We start from the raw sequence: 19146 nt of genomic DNA on the forward strand, positions 1-19146 counted from the left end.
TCAAATAAACACAGCATTGGTAAGCATAAAGACTTCTTTCAAAAACAATACAAAATCTAACTGATCCCAAACTTTAAAAAAAAAATCACAATGTGTCTTTAAACTTCATGGAGTGACTGGGTAATTTTGTATGATGCTACAAGCAACGCAGTGTTGTGCTGTTTGTCACAAATATTCAAGTAAAACTAATACCATTGTCAAAAGGACAAATATATGCTATTGAGGTCAAAAGTTTACATACACCTTGGAGAATCTGCAAAATGTTGATTACTTTACTAAAATAATAGGGATCATATAAAATACATGTTATTTTTTAAAGTTGTACTGACCTGAATAAGATATATCACATAAAATACGTTTACATATAGAAAATAATAGCTGAATTTATAAAAATTACCCCATTCAAAAGTTTACATAGGCTTGATTCTTAATACTGTGGTGTTACCTGAATTTTATTTTTTTGCTTAGTGATAGTTGTTTGTGAGTCCCTTGTTTGTCCTGAACAGTTAAAATGCCTGCTGTTCTTTAGAAAAATCTTTCAGTTCCCACAAATTCTTTGGTTTTTCAGCATTTTTCTGTATTTGAACCCTGTCCAACAATGACTGTATAATTTTGAGATCCATCTTTTCACATATAGGACCTTGGGATGATCCCTCTTATTTTGCTAAAATAATTAACATTTTGCAGATTCTGTGAGGTGTATGTAAACTTTTGACCTCAACTGTACATATCATTAAAATACTGCACAAGTTGATTTCATGACTGGCAATTATTTCAGTTTTGATAGTCCTGGCCAAAAGTTCTTTCTTAGACCTTGTCAGCAGCTCCGAACAAATGTGATCGCTCACAGAAAAGTTGTAGCGCAGTTGAAGCAGTATTTAGTATTCTGGGATGGCTGTAGAGTTCATTCAGAGTGTTATGGATTTCTCTCTGTTTCTCTCTCTTCCATTCTATCTTTTTCATGCTGCCGTATCTGATGTCACTGTTGGTCTCTGCCGGTCCCAGTTTAGCAGAGCTTTATCTGGGTCTTCCTTGTAGGCTGTCCTCACTTACACCAATCTGTCTGGCCAAACAGTCTGTCTGCTCATAAATTAAACATCCCTCTTTGTTACCTACCCAGCATAGCCTTGGATGCTTCTCCAAAAGCCGTTTGACTTTAATACAGAATGTTGAAAACAACATATTTTCATAATAGACTAGTCAGTATATTTTTTTTGTTCTTATATTAGACACAGATGCAAATTTTAAAGAGATTCTATGTTAATAATATTACCAGGGGGCAACATGTATATTAAAAATAACAGAGGGCTTAAGACAGATCCTTGCGGAACTCCATACTTTACTGGAGTTAAAGGTGAAGTCCACTTCCAAAACAACAATTTACAAATAATGTACTCACCCCCTTGTCATCCAAGATGTTCATGTCTTTCTGTCTTCAGTCGTAAAGAAATTATGGTTTTTGAGGAAAAACCCCGATTTTGTGCCCCTGATTTTGAACTTCCAAAATGCAGCTTCAAAGAGCTCTAAATGATCCCAGCCGAGGAAGAAGGGTCTTATCTAGCGAAACGATTGGTCATTGTTTTCGAAAAATAAAAATTTGTATACTTTTTAAGCACAAAAGCTTGCGTAGCACAGGCTCTCAGATGCGCGTCCACGGGTCATTCTTGAACGATTCGTTCATTTTGAACACATCTTTAATGTGACTCGCGAAGAACCAGTTGTCTCTATTAGGTTCTGTACTGGAATTAGTTCACCTGTTTCGAGTCTTCAGGTTTTTCGAGTCGTTCGTTCATCTTATGGGGCTGTCACGTGACGCTGATTTTGCTAAAATTAACTCAAAGACTCAAAGGTCCGAGTCAGTAATATGATCCAAACTTCCCATCACTACTACGAATCACGTCTAAGTTTATCGTCTGTCTACTCCGGCTGAAAAAGGTAGAGAATGGCGAAAAACTCCATCTTATTTTCTCCTACAACTTCAGAATCGTCCCACACGTACCTTTTTGTTTGTAAACAGCGTTTGACTTACTTGCACTTTCTTAGTCTTCGCGCGTTTGCTTTGTAAACACTGGGTCTGTAGTTCCACCTACATTTGGCGTGACCTTTCGACATGATTCAATAGTACGTCGTGAACGCGCATCCCAGAGCCTGTGCTACACAAGCTTTTGTGCTTAAAAAGTATACAAATTTTTATTTTCCGAAAAAAAAAAAAAAATACCGATCGTTTCGTTGGATAAGATCGTTCTTCCTCGGCTGGGATCATTTAGAGCCCTTTGAAGCTGCATTTAAACTACATTTTGGAAGTTCAAAATCGGGGGCACAATTGAAGTCCATTATATGAAGAAATATCCTGAAATGCTTTCCTCAAAAACCATAATTTCTTTACGACTGAAGACAGAAAGACATGAACATCTTGGATGATAAGGGGGTGAGTAAATTATTTGTGAATTGTTGTTCTGGAAGTGGACTTCTCCTTTAATTGAGATGATTCCTTGTTTGAATAAACAAAGTGGTAATTGTCAGATAGCTAGGATTTAAACCTTCTTTAAGCCTGCCCCAAGGCTGCATATTTTATGGGTCAAGCTTCTGGTCTCATCTGCATCCAGCTATTGTTAGCTGTACAAAATAACTTGTTTTGCTGCTTGATATTTCAGATTGGTGTGTCTTACCTTATTATTTTAATGTATTATTTAATTATGAACGCACTAGTTTGTAGTGCAAACATTTTTGCTGTTTACTGCATGTTGTTATTCTTCTCGTTATTTCCCTGTAGCTAATGACATGGGAGTCTCATCCATAGGCTTACTTCTGTGTTAAAGAAAAAGGTGGATACTGTAGACACAGATATGTGTGTGTGTGTATATATATATACTGCACATTCTTAACTGAGGAATATATGACTAAAAAGAGTAAGTGAGGAAAAAGAGAAAGAGTGAAGAGAAAGTTATCAAATCATAAAATTTTTATTCTCCCCACTTTAGAGGAATCCTTAATAATCACTTTATAGTCGCTGTAACAGCGCTGGACAGGGATGAGGGAGCAGAATTATGCTGGAGGGTGTTTTTCATTTTTCCTTTTTGTTCACTCGCAACTTACTTGAAAGAGCTAAATCAAATCACAGATCCAGTGAAGGCAAACTAACTTCTTATCAGACGTTAGACAGGAATTCTATTAGCGAGGCCCCTTTAGATCAGCTCATCATGTGTGAGATACCGTCGCAACGCAGTCGTTTTTCTCCAAAGGATCTTGTGCATCATGCATCTTGAGTGTGCTGTTGTAAATGGGTTAACGTGGACCCTCTAGGGCGCTTCATGCTTCGTTCAAAAGCCAAGTCTAGTACTATGGATTTGTTTGAGCTTTTCCGAAATGAGCTCAGCGATGGATGCGCTCATTTTCAGCTGGATCAGGCCAGCCAGGTGCGTGGGAGCAAAAGGTCCGGGCTTCATCTCGCAGTAGAGACTTATTAATAGGTAATTTAAAATAAAAATGGGCTATTATACTAATCCTGTGGTCCGAATACAGCGCTGGCTAAATGGGTTTTGTGTCATTGGCATCTGCCTGGGGACCAATATGTACTTTTTTCTTTATTAGGGGTTCAAGCGCGTAGTGCTAAAACTCTATTGTAATTGTTAGAATGGTCATGGATGAGCGGGTTTTCAACATAAGACTGATTGTGCGGACCAAACCGTAAGTTGTAGAGACTTGAAACTTGGAGGGATGGTAGTGCTCACACCGCCTACAACGTGACCGAGGCTCAACCCCAATCGGCCTGATGGGGGCGCTACAGCGATCAAAAGTATGAAATCGCTCATAACTCCTAAACCGTCAGTCACAGGCTCAAGTGTCTTATGTCAGTGGAATCCTTGGCTCACCCCGGACAAAACTCAAATTCGGGTAAAAACTGAATTTTTGACTCACCAAATCCTTCAAAAGGGGCAGGGCCACTTTTGATAAAATGCCTATAACTCCTGAATGGAATGAGATATCTTTGCCAAATTCAGAACACTTATGTAAGAGCTCAATCGGAGGTCGCAGGACACGAATTGTGGAGCTTGGCCACTTGCTATAAGAGGGGAAAAACATACAAACTGCTATTATTGCGCAACCATTTGTCCTACAGTATCTCTAGGGAGTGAATATCAATAATTATTAAGAAAAAAAAAAAAGAACTTTTGACTCACTGTGGCAAGAGGATGGCAAAATGTTTGGGGGCAGGACCGCTTTTAGTAAAATGCCTATAACTCCTGAACAGAATGAGGTATCTTTGTCACACTTATGTAAGAGCTCAAGCTGAGGTCACAGGAAAAAAAGTGCAGAGGGTGGCCACTTGCTGGCGCTATAAGAGGGAAAAACCATAAAAATGGCTATAACTAGGCAACCATTTGTCCTGTCAACATGAAAATCGCTGTGCCCAGTCTTGGTCCAAAGTACCACAAGTGTATATAGCAGGGGTGCTCAGCCCTGTTCCTGGAGATCTACCTTCCTGCAGAGTTCAGCTCCAACCCTAGTCAAACACAACTGAACCAACTAATTAGGATCTAAGGGAGCACTAGATAATTACGGACAGGTGTGTTTGATCAGGGTTGGAACTAAACTCTGCAGGAAGGTCGATCTCCAGGAACAGGGTTGGGCACCCCTGGTATATAGGGACATTTGTGTATCTTAAAAAAAAACTTGCCCGCCGTTGGCTGATGAAGTTTGAGCACCTATTAGACACGGTTAACAGAGGCCAATTGGAATGAAACTTGGTGGGTCTGTTTGACTCACAGCCTCAAAGGTCTGTGAGAAATATGAAAGAAAAGGGCCACTGGGGGGCGGTATTGCATTTTTTAAGGCCGCAAACAATTGTACTTTGTGTGGTTTTCTGCACATAACATGTGGTATTCGTAGCGTATGATAGACTCGTTCCAAACAACTTTCCTTGAAATTTACCGTTTGGGAAGCTATAACAGGGTCCTCTAGAAAAGGGGCCTGTCCAAATAAACCCAAAAGCCTATAAAGCCTAAAGGAAAACTCAAAACTTTGCGAAACCTGCTAGGCACATGCGACAGGTGTTTCTAAACATACATGCAAAGTTTCAGGAAGATTGGACCACAGCTGGTGCTTTAACAGTCATAAATGTTATAAAAACATCATATTTCTATGGTGCTTAAATACCTAAAGCCCTTGAACCCCGGTAATCGCTCCTTGCAGCTACACTATATTGCCAAAAGTATTCGCTCACCCATCCAAATAATCGGAATTCCAATCACTGCCATGGCCACAGATGTATAAAATCAAGCACCTGCAGACTGTTTTTACAAACATTTGTGATAGAATGGGTCACTCTCAGGAGCTCAGTGAATTCCAGCGTGGAACTGTGATAGGGTACCACCTGTGCAACAAGTCCAGTCATGAAATTTCCTCGCTCCTAAATATTCCACAGTCAACTGTCAGCTGTATTATAAGAACGTGGAAGCGTTTGGGAACGACAGCAACTCAGCCACGAAGTGGTAGGCCACGTAAACTGACGGAGCGGGGTCAGTGGATGCTGAGGCGCATAGTGCGGAGAGGTCGCCAACTTTCTGCAGAGTCAATCGCTACAGACCTCCAAACTTCATGTGGCCTTCAGATTAGCTCAAGAACACTGCGCAGAGAGCTTCATGGATTGGGTTTCCATGGCCGAGCAGCTGCATCCAAGCCATACATCACCAAGTGCAATGCAAAGTGTTGGATGCAGTGGTGTAAAGCACGACGCCACTGGACTCTAGAGCAGTGGAGACGCGTTCTCTGGAGTGACGAATTGCACTTCTCCATCTGGCAATCTGATGGACGAGTCTGGGTTTGGCGGTTGCCAGGAGAACGGTACTTGTCTGACTGCATTGTGCCAAGTGTAAAGTCTGGTGTGGATGAACTTGACTGGCCTGCACAGAGTCCTGACCTCAACCCAATAGAACACCTTTAGGATGAATTAGAGCGGAGACTGAGAGCCAGGCCTTCTCGTCCAACATCAGCGTGTGACCTCACAAATGCGCTTCTGGAAAAATGGTCAAAAATTCCCATAAACACACTCCTAAACCTTGTGGACAGCCTTCCCAGAAGAGTTGAAGCTGTTATAGCTGCAAAGGGTGGACCGATGTCGTATTGAACCCTATGGATTAGGAATGGGATGTCACTTAAGTTTATATGCGAGTCAAGGCAGGTGAGCAAATACTTTTGGCAATATAGTGTGTGTGTGTATATACACTACCGTTCAAACGTTTGGGGTCAGTAAGACTTGTAATAGTCTTTAAAGAAGTCTCTTATGCTCATCAAGGCTGCATTTATTTGATTAAAAATATAGAAAAAAAACCCAGTAATATTGCAAAATGTTTTTACAATATAAAATAATGTTTTTTATTTTAACATACTTTAAAATAGAATTTATTCCTGTGATGAAAAGCTGAATTTTTATCAGCTGTTACTCCAGTCTTAAGTGTCACATGATCCTTCAGAAATCATTCTAATATGCGGATTTATTATTAGAATGATCAATGTTGGATAATATCAACAGTTGTGCTGCCAAATATTTTTTGGAACCTGTGATTTTTTTTTTTTTTTTTTTTTTTTTTTTTTTTTTTTCAGGATTCTTTCATGAATAACAAGTTTAAAAAGTACAGTGTTTATTCAAAATATAAATATTTTATAACAATGTAAATTATTTATTATTAACTTTTAATAAACTTTTAATTATTAACTTAATACATCCTTGGTGAATAAAAGTATTAATTTCTTAAAAAAAAAAAAAAAAAGAAACAATAAAAATGTACTGATCCCAAACTTTTGAACGGTAGTGTATATATATATATATATATATATATATATATATATATATATATATATACTTATATATACTTATATATATATATATATACTTATATATTTTCAGAGAATTAAAGGGATAATTCACACCAAAAATAAAAATTGACATTGTTTACTCACCCTCAAGTTGTTCCAAACTTGAGATGATTTGATATTTTGAAGAATGTGTTTCCTGGTCCCCATCGACTACCATAATATTTTTATTCCATGCTATAGAAGTCAGTGGCTACTGACAACTATTTGCTTCCCCACATTCTTCAAAATATCTTCTTTTATGTTCAGCTGAAGAAAGAAACTCAAACAGGATTGGAACAACTTGAGGGTGAGTAAATAATGACAGAATTGTCATTTTTGGATGAACTATCCCTTTAAGTGGAGCACAAAAGATGTTTTAAAGAAGATTGGGGTCAAAAAAACAAGACCCGACTGACTTTTTTCATATTTCGAATTATCTTCTTTTGTATTATGCAGAAGATAGAGTCATACAGGTTTGGGACAACATGATGGAGAGTTAATGGGTGTCCTGGAAGGCAGGTCGTTCCGAGACCTACGAAGCACTACCTAATATCAGTTTGGAAAGGGTCTCGACAGACTCCTCCAGAGATTAGGTGTTTAATTTAAGCTTGGAAGTTGAGTTCTAAATTTCCCCCCTTCATGCACATTCTCATCCCACTGCGTCTTAAGTAACACGAAAGGCTCTTAATTTAGCAAGATTTTCTTTTGCTCTGAAATCTGGAAGAGCTTCAGTTGAGAGCCCAGGGCTTACTTTACTGTATCCTGAGATAACCTTGCAGAAATAATTAATACACTTTTTAATCATGCAGTTATTATGAAGTGTCTAATCATATCTCATTTTTTCTTTTCACGAAGAGTCTAATCATATCTCATTTTAAAATGTCTGCAGAAGTACCTAAACTACTGCAGGGTTCTTTTGTGAGGTGGGTGCCTATTCCTAAAAGTACTTTTTTGTAAGTTTTTATACAGTCTGTCAGACAGATAATGTGTTTAAATGTTAATAAGTTGCATTGTGCCACCTCAAGCTAAATGAATACATTTTAATACATTTAGATGTATAAGATCTATCATTTTCCGACGTTAACTGGGTTCACATACACTACCAGTCAAAAGTTTTTGAACAGTAAGATTTTTAATGTTTTCTAAAGAATTTTCTTTTGCTCAACAAGCCTGCATTTATTTGATCCAATGTACAGCAAAAACAGTAAAATTTCGAAATATTTTTACTATTTAAAATAACTGTTTTCTATTTGAATATATTTTAAAATGTAATTTATTCCTGTGATCAAAACTAAATTTTCATCATTACTCCAGTCTTCAGTGTGACATGATCCTTCAGAAATCATTCTAAAATTTGCTGTTCAAGAATCATTTTTATTATGATTATTATCCATATTTTTCAGGATTTTTTGATGAATATAAAGATCCAAAATCAGCATTTATCTGATTTTTTTTTTGGAGGTAAAAAAAAATAGAAATTAATACTTTTATTTAGCAAGGATGCTTTAAATTGATCAAAAGTGATGATGATGAAGATTTTTATAACGTTACAAAAGATTTCTATTTCAGAAAAATGCTGTTCTTCTGAACTTTCTATTCGTCAAAGAAACCTGAAAAAATTCCACTACTACTAATAATAATAAATGTTTTTTGAGCAGCAAATCAAAATATTAGAATGATTTCTGAAGGATCATATGACTGGAGTAATGATGCTAAAAATTCAGCTTTGAAATGCCAGGAATAAATTACATTTTAAAATATATTCGAATAGAAAACAATTATTTTAAATAGTAAAAATATTTCAAAATTGTACTGTTTTTACTATACTTTGGATCAAATAAATGCAGGCTCGATGAGCAAAAGAGATTTCTTTAAAAAAACATAAAAAAAAAAATCTTACTGTTCAAAAACTTTTGACTGGTAGTGTATATATAGATAGATAAATAGAAATTGTTGAAATCGTTGTACAGTTTGTCAAATTAAAGCACAAATAACACCTGTTTTGTAGAATCACAGTTCAGAGAGGCTAACAATACAGAAATAATTCTGTCTATATTCATATAGACAACTGCTTGTTTAAGAGTATTAAATGGATAGATGGGGAATCATAATGAAGCATATGTTTAGCCTAAAAACAGCCTCCAGCATCACCTGCCCTGTTAGCATCCCATGGCATTTTTTCCCCTTGTTTTTATCTCTTTTTTTCCTTATTCAGCTGCCATTGGTGCTGTTTTACATTGCGCTGTCTGTGTTGCTTGTCTGCTGGAGCACCTGTTCTGAGAGTGTTGTGATTTTTCTCATTAGGACGAGAGCAATAAGCCGCTGTCCGCATTAAGCCTTATCAGAGCTCATTTGAATAAACAGCCCGTGTCCTTGACTGAAGCCGGGCCAGGACCGCTGGCGGTAATTATCCCGGTCCGCACCACGCCACCTTTGTCTCCCCTCTGGCCCGGGTCATGTGGCTTCCCTTTCTTCATTAATTTATTTCCTCTGCCAGCCAACTTGATCAAATCCAGATTTTATGGTGATTGCGGCACTTAAAAAGCCATTTTTCAGCTGTCTTCCCTCATACCAGCTGTGAACGCAATCATTACTGGTAGAAATACCTTGAGATGAAAAAGAAATAATGGTGAAGAAAGACAGAGAGGAGCTAATGAGGCATGCCAGTGTTTCTTTTACTCCTCACAATGGCTCATTTGCATAATCACAATATCTGTTTTATTACTCAAACTGCAGGACAGAGCGCCTTCTTTCTTTCTTTCTTTCTTTCTTTTTCTTTACCGCCCTACTGTTTCCACCATTCCTTTATTCCTTCATTTTCCTGTCCTTTTTTTCACAACCTTGCTTATTTCTTTCTTCTATTTCCTTCATTTTTTTTTATTTCTCTTTGTTTTTGGGTTCATTTTCATTCGCTTCTTTTCTTGTATTTCCTTCCCTTTTAGTTTAATTTTTTTCTTTAGTTCTTCCTTCATTCTCCACTTTTTTCCTTCATTACTTCCCTCTTAATCTCCACTTTTCCATTTCCTTTCTTCCTTCGATTTTGGCCTTTTATTTACTTCTTTTGTAACTTTATTTCATTTAATTCGTTTCTGACTTCCTTTTTTTTGTTTTTTCTTCCTTTTATTTTCATTCACTTCCTTTCTTTCTTCCTTCTTTCCTTGTTTGCTTCTGTTTTTCTGTTTTTCTTTTATTTTCCATCTTTTTTCCACTTATTTCTTCTATTTCCTTCTTATCTCTTCTATCCTCCTCCTTTTCATTTTCTACCTTAATTTCTATTTTCCTTTCACTTACATTTCCCTTCTATTCTTTCATTTTTCCCTTTCATTTTCATTTTCTTCATTTCTTTCTTCCTTCTGTCCATATTTCCTTCATCATCCTCTTTCCTTCTCTACTTCTCTCCTAATTTCCTATCTTATTAATTTCTGTCCTATTCCGTCAATTTTTTTGTTCCTCTTTATTTATTTATTTCATTCCTTTTTTATTTCAGTTTCATTCATTTCTCTTTTCCTTTTCTCATTTCCTTGCTTCCTTCCTTCCTCTTTTCCTTTTGTTTTCATTCACTTCCTTTCTCTTTTTTCCTTCCCCTTTCATTGACCCTGTCTTTTCCCCTTCTGTCTGTTCTTCTACCTTCTTTCTTTGTTCATTTCTTTCTGTTTTCCTCTTTTTCTGTTATTTTTCATCCTTCTTTACTTCGTTATTTCTTCTGTTTCCTTCTTTTATTTCTTCCATCCTCCTTTTTATTTTCTAGCTTCTTTCCTCATTTCTTTTTACTTGCATCTCCCTTCTGTTCTTTCATTCTTTTATTCCTTTCTTTCTTCTGTCCATATTTCCTTTATCATCCTCTCTTTCCTTTTTTACTTCCCTCCTAATTTCCTCTCCTTTTCATTTCCGTCCTTCCTTTTTTCCTTCAATATTCTGTCCATTTTATTTTAATTCTTGCATTCCTTTGTCATTTATTTCATTCATTTCTCTCTTCCTTTTCATTTTCTTCCTTCCTTTCTCTTACCCTGTCTTTTTTCCTTCTGTCTGTTCTTCCTTCATCCATCCTTCCTTCTCTTCTTAACTTCTACCTGTTTTCTTTTATTTTCCATATTTCTTTACGTACTTGTTTCTTTTTATTTTCTTCTTTCATTTCTTCATTCTTTTTTCATTTTCTACCTTCCTTCCTCTTTCCTTTCACTTTTTCACTTGCATTTCTTCTATTCTTTCATTCTTTTATTCCTTCTTTTCTTTTTCCTTTCATTTTTGTTCTCTTCCTTTCTTTTTTCCTTCCTTCTGTCCATATTTATTTCTTCATCCCCTCTTTCCCTCTTTACTTCCCTCCTAATTTTCTCTTCTTTATTTCCATCCTTTCCTTTCTTCAATTAATTTTCCTTTTATTTTCATTTACTTCCTTTATCTTTATTCCTTCCTCTTTCTCTTACTTTTACTCTCTTTTTCTTCTGACTGTTCTTCCTTCAGCTTCCCTTCTTTGCTTGTTTACTTCCTCCTTTTTTCCTCTTTTCTTCTATTTTCCATCTTTATTACTTACTTGATTCTTATTTTTTTCCTTCTTTATTTTTTTTTCTTCCACCCTCCTTTTTATTTTCTGCCTACCTTCCTCTTTTCCTTTCACTTCTGTCTTCCTTTTGTTCTTTTATTTTTATTCCATTTTTCCTTTTTTTCGTTCTTTCTTTTTTCTTCCTTCTGTCCACATTTCCTTCATCATCCCCTTTCCTTCTGTACTTCCCTCCTAATTTACTCTCCTTTTCATTTCCCTCTTCCTTTCTTCCTTCAATTTTCTATCCTTTTTATTCACTATTTCATTCCTTTTTATTGAACTTATTTCACTCATTTTTTTCTTCCTTTTTTCCTTTTCTTTCTTCTTTCCTTTTTTCCTTTCATTTTGATTCACTTTCTTTCTTTTTTCTCTGTCTTTTTTCCTTGTCTGTTCTTCATTAGTCCTCCTTCTTCCTCCGGTCTTCCTCTTTTTCTTTCATTTTCCATCTTTCTTTACTCATTTTTTTTAAATTTTAATTTTTTTATTTCTTTTATTTCTTCCATTTTCCTTCTTTCCCTCTGGCATTTCACTTTCCCTTCTGTTCTTTCATTCTTTTATTCCCTCTTTCCTATTTCCCTTTCCTTCCCTTCTCTTCATTTTTTCTTCTGTCCATTTTTCCTTCATCATCCCCTTTTCTTCTTCTTTTCATTTCCATCCTTTCTTTCTTCCTTCCATTCCCTGTCATTTCCCCCCCTTAATATTTCCTCCTTTTATTCCCTTCTTTCATTCCTTTTTTGTTTCTTTAATGTATTTCTGGTTATGTTCGTGTAATATTTGTTTAGTATGATAAGATGAATAATTTGTAAATAGTTCAGCCGCAACGAAACATCCCGTCCTGACGATCTTTAATTGAGAAAGACAACCATTACATTCATGTAAACCTTTTGAGGATTGCTGGCTCAAGGATAAATATGTTTCCATATTCATTTATGGTAATTTATGCACTTTATGTAGAACACACAAAACTAAAAAATATCAGTAAACAATGACTGGATATGCTTTTTCATTTCTGTGCACATGGATCTGAAAGCATTACCTTGGGTAACCCTAAAATTAACTATGCTCAGTATGCAAGACTACCATGCTGCTTACTTTGCACTATGCACTATGTGATACAGTATGGAGCAGCATGATAAACACTGTATGGATTTATACACAGATAATTTGCTTAGTGCATGAAATATATGCAAAAATAGTGTGTCATATGGTACTACGTCATTCTGAATAGTTGTTTATTGCTTGAAATGAGATTAGTAACACCTATTAAACCGAAATAGCCAGTTTTATCTTTGTGCGCCTGTGATGTTGCAGCACTTTCACTGTACACCGGAAGACACAGTAAATCTAGTCTGCTGTGTATCCGTGTGATGAAACAGCAGCTACATCATCATCTGACTCACAAGTGTGTAAAGACAGCTGTTGAAAAAAACCCAACGACAACAACATAAATAAATCTTAAATAGTTCACCTGCACTGCCATATGTCTGAAGAGTGTTTGGTAAAAATCTACCTGTATTTAGCGTCTGAAGCAGGACAGATATCTAGCATGAAGCCGAAGTGTTTCTTTAATGTGACAAGCCAGGTGGGCCGTGTTTTCCTGTTCACAAAGTTGCTGCGTACAGAGAGCTGGAGGCAACGCAAACATCTGCAGGCACTGGCTTGTTTACAGTAGGGATTAATGGACTGGGTTGGAACTAGAAGCCGCATGAAAGAGTCCCAGTGGGCCGTTACAGCCTGACTGTTCCTGTCACACAGCTGCCTAACCTTACCTGAGATGAGAGAGTGTGGATTCAGATGTAGGCAAGTGAAACAGCTTCATACACATTAAGGGTAGGGGTGTGCGATATACCGGTAGACATGATTAACCGGTAGAAATTTGTCAACCGGTAGAGATTTTGGACTGTAGTCTCTACACTGTAAAAAAAAAAAAACAATTTGTTGAGTCAACTTAAAATAATTTGTTACCCGGCTGCCTCAAAATTTTAGTTAGTTCAGTCAACTCAAAAAACTTTAGTCAACTTGAAATATTAAGTTATACCAAGTGACAACTTATAAGATATTTTAGCTGATTCAACTTAACATTTTAAGGCAGCTGGGTAACAAGCCCAGCTTTTAAAGGAGTCGTCCACTTTCAGAACAAAATTTACAGATAATGTACTCACCCCCTTGTCATCCAAGATGTCTTTCTTTCTTCTGTCGTACAGAAATTGTTTTTTGAGGAAAACATTTCAGGATTTTTTCTCCATATAATGGACTGGTATGGTGCCCCGAGTTTGAACTTCCAAAATGCAGTTTAAATGCAGCTTCAAACGATCCCAAATGTGGTTGTAAACGATCCCAGCCAAGAAATCGTATTTTCTCTTTCAATTTCAAAAATAATTTCAAAATCATCCTACATCGCTGCAGAAGTACCGACCCAGTCTTTGCAAAAGTGAACATGTAAAGAAGATCGAACAACCTTAACAATAAAGGTAAAACAGCGATATAGGACGATTTTGAAGTTGAGGGAGTTTTTCGACATACCCTAACTGTCATGAACCGGAAAAAAGTTCAAAAGAAGACAAGATGAGCGTTTGACATTAGAAAGTATATAAATTGTGTTATTTTTGTGAAAATAACTGATTGTTTCACTAGATAAGACCCTTCTTTCTCGGCTGGGATTGTTTACAACCGCATTTGGGATCGAGTCAAACTCGGGGCTCCATAGAAGTCCGCTATATGGAGAAAAATCCTAAAATGTTTTCCTCAAAAAACATAATTTCTTGGCTAAAGAAAGAAAGACATGAACATCTTTGATGACAAGGTGGTGAGTACATTATCTGAACATTTTTGTTCTGGAAGTGGACTTCTCCTTCAAGTTTAATAAACTAATTTTTTTGTTTAGTCAACTTAAATATCAAAGTTGTCACTTAGTAAAACTAGTTGACTAAATTATTATTATTTGGGTTAACTGAACTTAAATTTGTAAGGCAGCAGGGTAACAAATTATTTTAAGTTGACTCAACAAATTTTTTTTGTTGTTGTTTTTTACAGTGTATCGTGGTTACACACACTACGTGATCACAAAAACGTATTGTTTGCATGTTTTTTTAAGCAATGCAGTTTAAAAACAGGTAAATTTAAGCCATTAAAAGCAATCAGCAGTGAAAGAGAACTCATTTCGCTATATGTGCGCTCTGTTTGAGAGTGCAAACCTTTAGTGCAAACATTGAAACCCTTCAAACGCTCTTGGCTGGAACATTCCCATGACATCCTTCATTCAGCTGACCATCATTTGCCCGAGTCCGTTCCCTCAGTGCCGTCTAGTCTGCTTGACTGGAGATCTGGTCTTAAGAATCCGTCCTGACAGTCTTACCTCCCCTTAGCCCTATAGAGGGGGCTGCAAACTGTCTCTTCACCTCTCACACCTGTCACACATCTGCAGAGGTGCAGTGACCTGTCAGTCGCCCCCTTACCCTTTTGTGTCCGATGGCCTGTGATGTTCTGCTGGTTGTAGACGGACACTTCTCTCTGGAAGACAGGATGTGTGTGCTAGTTGTCATCATCTTGTAACCTCCTGAAACACTCTACTGGTCTCATAATAAAAGAATGATTTATTTATCTTCAGGAAGTCAGGTTTTGTCAAACATTTATGCACTCTTTGGGGGAATAGAACATTTTTATGGCCATATAAAAGCAGTCTAGCTGTTACCGCACATACTTCAGCAATGTTTTATGTTTGGACATACGGGAAACACTGAACCACCGTTAATGCTTTTACATTTGTAAAATGTAATGTTATGTGAATTTCACGTAGTTTAATATATTAGTCAATCAATAAACCATCATTTTTAACATTTTTCTTAGGCCTGAATGGTTATAAAACTTTACAAAATATTATGTAGGTTGTCCGCGGATCTTAAATAACGTTTTTCTAATAAAAGGCCTTAAAAAGTCTTACATTTAGATTCGATGGGTCTTAAATTGTTTTGGTTAAATAGTTTAGATCTTAAGTCTGACGGACCTAATGACCGTTTACAGTCATTGGACAGACCAAATACATGTAAAGAAACACACTGAGGTAAAACTTCAAAATGTGTAGTTTATTTATAACATGATATAGTTCAGTAACATTCCAAGGGAGGTATTTTGCTCTCATGATTGCAAATGTTACATTGATTTTAGTCTAGTAAACAAGTAGTCAAGTAGTTATTAAGTTACTTACATTTTAGACAAAATATTTACTGTTTTGGTCTATTTCACCAACGAAAATAGTTCCAAACAAGGATCACAGCAGAAGTTCAGCACATTCTCCAAGCAACATTTGGCAGTGTTTTGTTACTAAATGATTCAGCATTTTAAACGCATCAGTTGAAATAACTCAATGACTCACTTATTAAGCAACTTATCGCCACCTACTGGTAGTTTAGTATGTTTAAAAGTATGCATTTTCCACCCAACATCCAGGTATGTATAACTGCAGACCGGAGATCTCCAAAATGTGGGCACAACCTCCAAAATAGGGCAGGGTGTCGTCGCACAAAGACTCCCTATTGGCTCTGGCTTCAGCCTGTTGTTATTGACTTACATTTAAAAACTAAACTTTATAAATTAAACATTGTTTGTAGTTAATCTCAAATATAATAAACTATGCTATATAAATAAATATGCTCAGTGAGAGCAGAGCACCAAAACTCGTGGCCAGTGGTTAATGATATAAACGGGTATTACCCACGAGCTCTCCCGCGTCATCCCAGTGAAGCGCAGGGGAAAGGCTTTACACTATCGTTTTGTTTTAAGCAATGGGGCGTCCTGGGGCTTGAAATTCGCAGGGTAGGAGTGGGTAGTGATGCTGAATGTAACTAAAAAGGTCCAATTTTTTAGTGTTAGGGTAAGGTGTGGGGTAGGTTTAGGGGTTAGCATTTGTGTAGCATAGTGTAGGAAATCAACACTGTGATTGACACAACCAATAAAATCTGTAGAATCAGCTGTGGGGCGGAGTGTGCGTTGAAGTGGATTGGGGGGAAAAAATGCGCATGCGTGTCATGTGCCTGTCTGTCAAAGGAAGGAAGCCACGCCGTATTTTGGAGCTCCCACCCCGTTTTGGAGTTCCCGCCCCCATTTGAAAATCTCCAGACTGCAGTTATATACCCCTCCCAAAATTTCCTATTTGTATATTCATGAATGTATTTAAAACATGAATCTCATAACATTATTTATTGCAGATTTAATTTAACAGTGTTAATTATTCAGTCTGACTGGTAACGGCCTTATAGAATTTATTGATAAATTGTAATAATTTTTATATGAAAGGTGATTCATACATTTCAAAAGTTTAAAAAACAGGCCTTTATAAAGGTAAATAAAAATGCAGATTAAAGTATGTAAAAGCTGATAGAACACAGATGAAAATATTACTTCAGAATAAATTGTTTACACCACCAAAAATCTTGGTGATATGGTACTTTTGTGCGGAATATTATCTGCTGATATGAAAAGTTCACTGTATATCGTAGTAATAAATATCATTTATGACAGCGATGAAATTTTGTTTACATTTCTACATCAAATATTACATATATGTATGTATTATAATGTGTATTTCCATTAGAAGTTTAGGTCTTAAATTTCATATAAGGTGGTTTTTAAAAGGTCTTAAAAAGTCTTACATTTTTCTTGTTCATATCTGTAGAAACCCTGATTATAACTTTTAATTTAAGTGAACTTAAAACAATCTTCAAATTAATAGTAATATACTGATTATTCTGTCTCTTTCAATATCTGCTCTTTTTGTTTGAGTGAGAGCTGTGTGAAACTTTCTCTTTGCGTTTGTGACTGAACAGAATGAAATGTGTTTCCATAAATTTTATATCTGTAGGAGTTCTGTCTTCTCTGAAAGAACCTTTAACAAGCCTGTAATATTTGCCTTGGCGTGTTTCCATAGTGGCGAGGCATTAGTATAGCTCAGGCGTGAGGATGAAACAATAGGAGAGAGTGTGAGAGAACTCGATATTCTTTACAAAGAGAAAAGGGTTCTTTAGGACCGCTTCTTTTACAACTCCCACAAAATTAATCACACGCACAACAACCCAACAGAATGTCTGTCATATTAATTACTGCCTCGAGGCCTGAGGAGACTGAGAGTAGAGAAATGAGAATGTGGCCAGCAGGCTTGATCAGGTAGCAGATGCTTGGAGACCCTTCAGAGCCGAAGGACATGAAAAGACCCTCTCTCTCATTTTCGTCCTTGTGTTGGCCCATTTCTTACAGCTTTGTTCATTTTTCAGTGCCCCTTTCAAACGTTTACAAATTGTCTTCTGAAAGCTGTCCACTCTGCAGCCTTTAATGATGAATGACAGGCTGCGCACGCTTAATTTTCCATTCTGTTAGATCAAAATGAAGGAGTAGAGGACGTAAAATAGCCAAATATACAATTGGAGCTGTATTAAAAAAAATGTCTTGGCTCTTTGAAGCTTTATAATGGCAGCAAATGGGTGTTGAGATTTTGAAGTTTAATAAAGTGCATCCATCCATCATAAAAAGTACTCCACACAGCTTGGGAGGGTTAATAAAGGCCTTCTAAAGCGAATCAATGCATTTGTGTCAGAAAAATATCCATATTTAAAATTGTATAAACCATAATTTCTAGCTTCCGCTAACTGTCGTATGTGCGTTCACGAAATTCGTTCCAGTGGACGATATTGGATGTACGCATAGTGCAAGCTCCATAATCACAAAATAGAAGTACAAAATGAGGATTTGTAAAAAAAAAAAGTGAAAATAGAAAAATGTCAGAGGATTTCAATATAAACCAAGAGGAGTGGTTTTCCATCCACTGGAACACCACTCTCTCCTGAACACGTGTACCAGGGTTGCCAGGTTTTCACAACAAAACAGGCCCAATTTTGCTCAAAACTTGCCCAATTGCATTTCGAGGGGGGTCCCCCATTAAAAATTGCGCTCAGTGGGGTAAAATATAAGTTTTATGTCGGGGTTCCCCTTGTTAAATTCGCATTCCAGTGGATAAATATGACGTTATTGTGGTCACTTCAATCTACGGAGATTAAAAACAACCCGTGGCAACAGTGTTAAAAGTAGCCTAATTTCGCTGGATATCTGCGGACTTGGCAACACTGGTGTGTACAACAGTTAGTTGAAACTAGAGATTACAGTTTAAAATGTTGGAAATATGGATATTTTTCTTACACGAACACATCGATTTGCTTCAGAAAGCCTTTATTAACCATCGTAAGTTATGTGGAGTACTTTTTATGATGGATGGATGCACTTTATCAGACTTCAAAATCTCAACACCCATTCACTGCCATTATAAAGGTTGGAAGAGCCAGGATATTTTTTAATATAACTCCGATTGTATTTGTATGAAAGAAGAAAGTCATATACACCTAGGAATGCTTGAGGGTGAGTAAATCATAGCGTAACTTTCATTTTTGTGTGATCAATCCATTTAAGTATTGCATTTTAAACACAGTAATGGAAATTCATGTCAAAACTGAATCGGCAGTCAGCCACACAGCAGTCGCGTTTCATTTCAAAGTGCATGAGTTAAGTCGGTTTAGTCTATGAATTAATGATCCGCTACTTAAAGTGATTTGGTTTATTCTAGTATAAAAACTAAGTTTTTTTGAATGAGTTGAGCGAGTGAATGATTCACTGACTCACACTTGTCAGCACCTACTTGCGTAACGATTCTGCAGAAAAATCAGCTTCAAATAATTCTTTTTATACAGAAAATCAGCCAGTAAATATAC

The 19146-nt window shown here is 36.5% G+C and overlaps 1 protein-coding gene across 7 annotated transcripts in view; it reads left to right on the forward strand.

Moving 5' to 3' along the window:
* Positions 1–19146, forward strand: part of usp54b (ubiquitin specific peptidase 54b) — a 144730-nt gene that overhangs the window by 47098 nt on the left and 78486 nt on the right. The window lies entirely within an intron of this gene.

Source organism: Labeo rohita, chromosome 12, assembly GCF_022985175.1.
Source record: "Labeo rohita strain BAU-BD-2019 chromosome 12, IGBB_LRoh.1.0, whole genome shotgun sequence".
Classification (NCBI taxonomy): domain Eukaryota; kingdom Metazoa; phylum Chordata; class Actinopteri; order Cypriniformes; family Cyprinidae; genus Labeo; species Labeo rohita.